This window comes from Wyeomyia smithii, chromosome 1 (assembly GCF_029784165.1).
Source record: "Wyeomyia smithii strain HCP4-BCI-WySm-NY-G18 chromosome 1, ASM2978416v1, whole genome shotgun sequence".
Classification (NCBI taxonomy): Eukaryota; Metazoa; Arthropoda; class Insecta; order Diptera; family Culicidae; genus Wyeomyia; species Wyeomyia smithii.
In genome coordinates this window covers 82,934,671-82,941,695 of record NC_073694.1, presented here as the reverse complement: position 1 = coordinate 82,941,695, position 7,025 = coordinate 82,934,671, and the positions used below count along the sequence as shown (strand labels likewise).

The 7,025-nt window shown below is 39.1% G+C and overlaps 1 non-coding gene and 1 pseudogene across 1 annotated transcript; one reads left to right on the top strand and one right to left on the bottom strand.

The window, feature by feature from the left end:
* Positions 1-2,763: 2,763 nt before the first annotated feature.
* Trnak-cuu (transfer RNA lysine (anticodon CUU)) lies at positions 2,764-2,836 on the bottom strand. Its single transcript has one exon. It is a non-coding gene; the product is annotated as a tRNA-Lys (tRNA).
* A 2,123-nt stretch (positions 2,837-4,959) lies between these two features.
* Positions 4,960-6,043, top strand: LOC129716886 (uncharacterized; annotated as a pseudogene).
* The last annotated feature ends 982 nt before the right edge of the window (positions 6,044-7,025 follow it).

The window sequence follows — 7,025 nt, the reverse complement described above, 5'->3', positions numbered from 1 at the left end:
AAATTCAACTGATCACTTAGGGCGCAACGAAGGATTCGTTCCGTATATTCTTCTTCTTGTCCCATTACTGAAGAGTCATTGGGTATTATTGAGTGAAGTGCTTAATTACGGTTGAGAGAGGTAGGTTTGTGAAAAAACTTTTGTTATTATTCAATCTCTTCAAGTAATTTATAACCAAATGAATTAAACAGAATGTTCCACGGAACAGCGTCCAAAATATGTAGAAAGATAACAACGTGAAAAAACAGTGCTGTTTGTTCTTGTAGCATTTTTATCTTCAAAAAATTAAAATCGCTCAAAAGGCCATCATTGATAATTTGTTATAAAATTTTGAGTAAAGCTAGTCGATTATCTTTATCTTAAGAAATATTATTCACCAAATAAAATGTGAAGAAATATTTTTTTGTATTTTCGAGATTAAATGTTCGCAATGTTTCACATCAATGTTGTTTTTTTCGAAATTGAGGAAATTTGGTTGTAACAAATATTTTATGGCTTACTTTTTAATGAATTTTTTTTTTCGAAAAACAGTACTTTCTTTGTCTTGTTCTACATTTTGTTAAGTAATTTATGTTTCTGAAGTTGAAGACAAAACTTTCATTATTCATATAAACAAGAAGAAAACATGGGAATTATCTTTTATTTACAAAAAATTGCATGCGTTTTTTTTAAACATTTTTCACACTCTTGAATTGTATATCTAAAAAACTAGTGTCTAAAAAAAACTGAGATGACCTTTTTTTCAAATCATTTTTTTGGTTTTTCATTATTTAGATATATAGATATATGGTTCAAACTTTAGACCTTTCCAAATGATAGTCTCGATGAATTTTCAATAAAAAAGTATGCATAGTTTTCTAGTGTTGTGAGGCCTACACACTCACACATGTTCATTAAATTCTAAAAGAACATTGCAAGCCTCTGAGTCGATTTGTCAAAAATGTGTCATATATTGTATGTATTTACACTAGTAGAGAACTATGAGGATTAGTTTTGAGTCGCCAATCAGTAAAAGATTAGAAAGAATTAGAAAAAAAATTGTGTTGCAAAAAACGGAACCAAAAGTTGCCAAAATCGGAACGTGCCAAAAACGGAACTTACTGTAGCAATCATGTTGGTGAATTAAATTTGCATAATTATTCTTTGTCAATTTTCGAATTTATAGCTGATCTACTATAAAGATCATGGTTAGTTGGCTAACCAGGCGCAATTACACCTTGCGTACGAGTTAGCCGTTTGAATATTTGCTCTTCCTTTAGCCTCTCATTCGCGGTGACGCAACCCAAAATCTCAAGCACGAATCTGCGACTTACTTGCTTGTTCTTATTGGTAAAATCCCAGCCAGCGCAGGTCATTAAACTCGGGAAATGAAATGGTTAGATGCATGAATCTAATGGGAAAGGGAGATATAAACTCGGGTTTGAATTTGCCGTGGAAGTTCGTTGTAAAATTTCCGGTTTCAAACCAAATGTCTCGTTTGATCTGAGGGGCAAACCAATCTCGCTTCGATCATTTATAATCGAACGGCGAAAGAAGCCAGAGTGTGTGTTTTCGTGTTGTTCGCGAATTTGTTCGAGGTTTGTGTTAGCGTGAGGTTGTCTTAGATTAGCTAGTTGTTTTAAGTGTTGTTTCTTTGATAGGATTAGCGCATGTTAGGAGTAGCTATAAATTTAGTGGAGACTTTGCCAGCAAGTGTGGTGAAAACAAAAGGTAAAGTTTGTCTGGGTTTGGCTGTAACTGTGTAACCTAACCGCGTCGAACAGCCCTTCGACGGCTTTTTACGTTAGATATTAAAGCGCTTGGCGAAGCCATAAACCCACCGCCAGCAAAGTACATCCACCCTCCTACCGCACACTTCTGGGACACGCCGTCAGCCAGGACAAGGCCCATTCTGCCAGCCGCCGCACACTAGGGCGGCCCATGCTGAGTCGCTGATCGGACTGATCGGCATATGCAGCCAATATAGAACCGACGCCATCGCTAAAACACGACCGTACCCGGATGGTGCGGTGATTGCTGTTGGACGCCGTTTGCAGTAGATCGCCGCTAAGTACCGTTGGATGCTGAACGACGGCTAGAAAGGAGAGGTGTGAGTAGCCGCCATAAGAGTGAGTACGCTAGAAATAAATCTCTGCGCAGAGTAAAGTTCAGCCAAGACCCCCACCTTTGAAAGATAGCTTTATGGCATAGCCAATAGAATACACCCACGCACACTATAGGTTAGCGAGCTAGTTATAGATGGCCAAAATTTAGTTAGTAGTAAAACGAAGCATGCTTGTAAATATCATTGTAAAAGTAAGATAGTGCGTTTCCCTGTTGTTGAAGTGATGTTTTTGATGATTTAGGTATTCTAAGGTGTCTCACGTCTCGCGTTCGTTCTAGTTTGTTTGTTGTGGTACTCCAGGTGGACTGCCTGGGAAAACAGTCCCCGCACTCTGGTTACGCTGAACTGGGCAGCAATCTGATTGCTCAAAATTGGTCCAGTGAGGAGAATCACGAGTTCGGTGTTTGAGGTTTAGGATTATTTTCGCGAATTTCTTCGGTATTGAAACGCATGAGACTGAGTACCTTAGTGAAGTGCATCTGCCTTTTCGTTTTCCCTCAGTTTATCACCCTGACCCGCCCTGAGGCGGAGTTTCTGGCCGGGCAAGCCAAGACAGGCAAGTGGTCCTCTTTGAGGTGGCGCTTAAGCCACTTGCTTGAAGATACGGGGAGCGGAACCGCGGATTTGGGAGTGTGGCTTTCCGGCCCGCTACATTTTGGCGCCCAACGTGGGGCTCGAACCCACGACCCTGAGATTAAGAGTCTCATGCTCTACCGACTGAGCTAGCCGGGCTTGCATCAAGAAGGATCACAAAGAATGGGCGAATAACCTGCAACAGATCGCCAACGCGGTGAGAAACTCCGTCCACGAAGCCACCCACTACACTCCTTACTTTGTCATGTTTGGTCGGAACATGGTATCCGACGGCCGGGAATATCGGCATCTGCGCGACGCTCCAACTCCGAGTAACGACAAGATTGTAGACGAGGAGAGGGAAAAGATGTTAGAAGATGTGCGGAAAAATTTAAAAACCGCTTATGAAAAGCACTCCTCGTACTACAACCTGCGCTCCAATGCGAACTGTCCTACCTACTCGGTCGGTGAGCAGGTGCTCGAAAAGAATACGGAGCAGTCGGAGAAAGGGAAAGGGTTTTGCGCCAAGCTGGCACCGAAGTACATTCCAGCGGTGGTAAGGAGGGTTGTAGGGGCACATTGCTACGATCTTGACGATTTAGAAGGGCGAAGACTGGGAATTTACAATTGTAAATTTCTTAAAAAATTGTCTCGTCCTTAGTTTAACGTTTCCACCGTTGCAAAATGTTTTTCAATTTTAAAATAAGTGAGGGACCGAATTTCTTTCCGCTTTCTCAATGGTCATTGGGCAAGTTGCTGAATCTGCACAATCAAAAGCGGCCCGTAAGAGTATTGGCCTCGTAGAACAGAGCATGAAGTTTAAGAAGGAGCTGGGCAATGACCTGTTGAAAGAAGTGGAAACACGAATTATAAGCGAGCCCAAAGCGATGATTTCGCCGTGGTCGAGTAATGACTCAGTTCTACTAATACTCGCCTAATACTCATTTCGTTGAAATTCTTCAAACACTTTCAAGCTATGTATCGCTCAATTGAGTCGAGACAACTGAGCCATGATGCGAAAGCTCTGGTGCAGAAACACTGTTTTGCCATTTCGTAAGGAGGCGCACATTAGTGCGGCCCTCACAAAAACATCTATTTACTGGGGGATCCTTGATGCTGAAACGCTCGAAAAACTTTACGAAATGTGTCGAAACAAGAAAATGGCAAGTTAGAACGAAGAAATTGTTCTGCGCTAATTGATGCGAAATATATCATCAAGAATCGTCCACAGACAACGAGTTCTTCGTGAATGTTAGCATCAAACGAAGAGAGTTTCTTCGTTTTACCAGGAAAAGACTTCTAAAAGACGTTAGACAAATCAAGGGCAAGGAAAAAACGAGGCGAATGTAAAATTTCCCTTTCGGCGTCAATAATGTTAGTGTGTGCAACTACATCGAGTATTAGGTGTAAGTTAGTACCTAACACTATGTATATTCTTAAATTGTCCTGCTACTTAAATTTATAATTTGAGTTAGTATGGTCAATTTAACTTGTAAACAGTATATTTATTTGCATGTTATGTATTTATTTATACTTAGGATATAAGTAAATATTTATTTAAATGTTTATTGTTTGCTGAGTTAGGGTTAATTTATTTATTTTCTTATCTGTTATTTATTCATTTGTTTATTTAGTAAATTATTTATGTTAGTTTACATGTTTTTGCTTAAAAATATTGTTAGTTTCTGAAATTTTTGTCTGGTTGAAAAATTTATATTTTGGTAAATTTATAGTTGAAAATTTTATGGCTCGCTGCCGTCCTGCTAGCAAGCCGCTGCAGCCGTCCTTCGGTGAAAAACTTTTTCCCACCTGTGCGGCTATCCTAAAAATTAAAATTAACCATATTAGTTGATGTTCAAAATCTTACCTGTAATTGGAAGTCATCTTTCCTGTTCTTTTTTTTTCCTCGATGTCCGGTGCCTTCTCCGGCTCTTCTCAAAATTTGCCTCCAGATCATACTCGTATCCCAGACAGTCTAGTCCGTCCTTCGGGTGCCGATGGGGGCGGTGATATGGTCCTACAAAACATAGTTTTATATGGAAGTTTTCTTCAGTGAACTCCCGTATAAATTATATAAAATTATCATTTTTCTTACCTGTTTTTGTCGATTTTCTATCCGGTAGCCTAAAACACACTTTTCATGATCACTGTTTACTTTACGTTTGACGTTTCTATCGCTGCTGTACGAGTGTTCATATGTGTGCGTAATTCAGTGCGGAGCTTTTAATAGCACAGGGTGTTTACTCATTTTTCGTCTGTTTCGTTATGGTCGATTATGTTCGATGTTAGAAACATTGCCAGCATATTGGCGAAAACCTCCGGCAAATATTAGTGAGAACCTATACAAAAAAGTACGTGAAATCGACTTCGGCAGGCGCATTCATAAAATCGTGGCTTTGATATATCCATCTAGTACTTACGAGCACCGGTGTCGAGAACTTTTGATATTGCTACAAGAAGATGGCTTGAATGTTGCTGCTTCCAATTTATACTGCGTTGAAATCAACATGGATTACAGTTGTGCAACCTGTACGAACGACTCACGCATTAAAGAACAATTGAGTGCATACAACCTCCAGTCACTTCATGACCCATCATAAGTATTCGACGGCTGAATTGATAGAAGTCGCATCCGAATACGTTCAGAGCATTCCAAATACATTCTATGTGGTGGAATGTATTCAGAAGTGGACGTGTCACTGCTTCCAATATAAAAGACGTATGTAGCACTCAGATAGCTAGGCCATCAGTATCCCTTATCAAAAGGATCTGTTATCCCAATGAGACAACGTTTTCTACTTCAGCGACCAAGTATGGTAAGAAAAATGAGGAAAAAGCTATTGACCAAATATACCGTGCGGTTCGACATTTGCATCAAAACTTGCGGAAGAGTAAATCAGCTCTGATTATCTACGATAAATATCCGTTTATGGGAGCATCGCCGGATGCAATTTTTTCTTGTGATTGTCATGATTCAATTACGGTTGAGGTGAAATATCCTTACACAGCCCGATTCTGTTCAGATATGACTACAACGTTACTACAACTCAAGGATTCTTTTGTTAGTCGTAATGATTCGGGAGAAATTGTTTTAAATACAAAGCACAAATACTTTTTTCAGGCTATGATGCAATTATACGTATGTAAGCCAAATTTCGGATATTTTTACGTATGGTCTCCTAATCAAGTGTTACTGTTTGAAATTAAAAAAAGAGATGAGTTCTGGTTAAACTGTGAAAACATGGCTTTTAATCCTCATAGTTCTCTACTAGTGTAGCTTTTTTTAAAAATGTTATTTTTCCTGAGTTGGTTGGCAAGAAATATACGAATAAATAAAACAAACTAATCTGTATCTGTATTCAATAACAATAAATAAAGGTTGTGTGAACAAAAAAAAAGAATGAGTAAAGATTAACGGAAAGGAACAATGCTAGGACACAAGTTTGCAAGGGCTGCTGTTATGGTTAGTATTTGATCAATTGCGGGAATATTATTGTTCCAGTGCTCGAGCATGACTATGGGAATGATGTCCGATAATATGAGAAACTTTTGCCGGAGTACTCCAATTAATCTCTCCACGTGGATTCTTAACGAGGATAGTTCTTTTGAGTAAACTGCATCCAATGGCTGTAGCTGCTGTTTTTTTTTCTTGAAAGCTGGATATGCCACAGTTGCGTTTAATGGAACCAGTAAGTCGTCAATTAAAAAACCTCGGTCAGCCATCACGAAGTCTCCTTCTCTAATATGATTTAAAAACCCAGAAGACTTCACGATTTCTTTGTCAGAGGCTCGTCCTCCAAATGCCTCAGATACAAACAATATACTACCAGATGCGCTGATTCCAACTAACACTTTGATAGTATTGTGTTTTTTATAATTTGAGAAGACATTGGCAACCGCAACCATGGCTTTTGGATTTGGGCATTCAATGCATATTTCGAAGCAGTCTATAATAACTGTAACAGCATCGTTGTACTTTTTGCGAAAAGCAGTCGGCATATGTTGCTTTAAAACATTTCGTGACGGAAATCGCACTAAAGCTTTCATAAACGGTTAAATCGCATTAACGGTTTCATGAAAATAGTTTGAAATTGTTGTTTGGTTTAAATTTTACCAATAACCGAGAGAACAAAATGGCTCATTTAGTCGCAATTTGCGCAACGTTAATATCAAGGTTTTTTCTTTAGTTGGTCCATGACATTCGGGTAAATTTTGATCCAATGCCTCGTACAGATGTTCAAAGTACGCCCGCAACTAAGCCCTGTGAAATAACGACATTTGGTGTCGTTTGTTTCAAGCGAAAAAATTGAAAGTTGCGTAGCTCCTTTTGTTGTACATAAATTTCGTT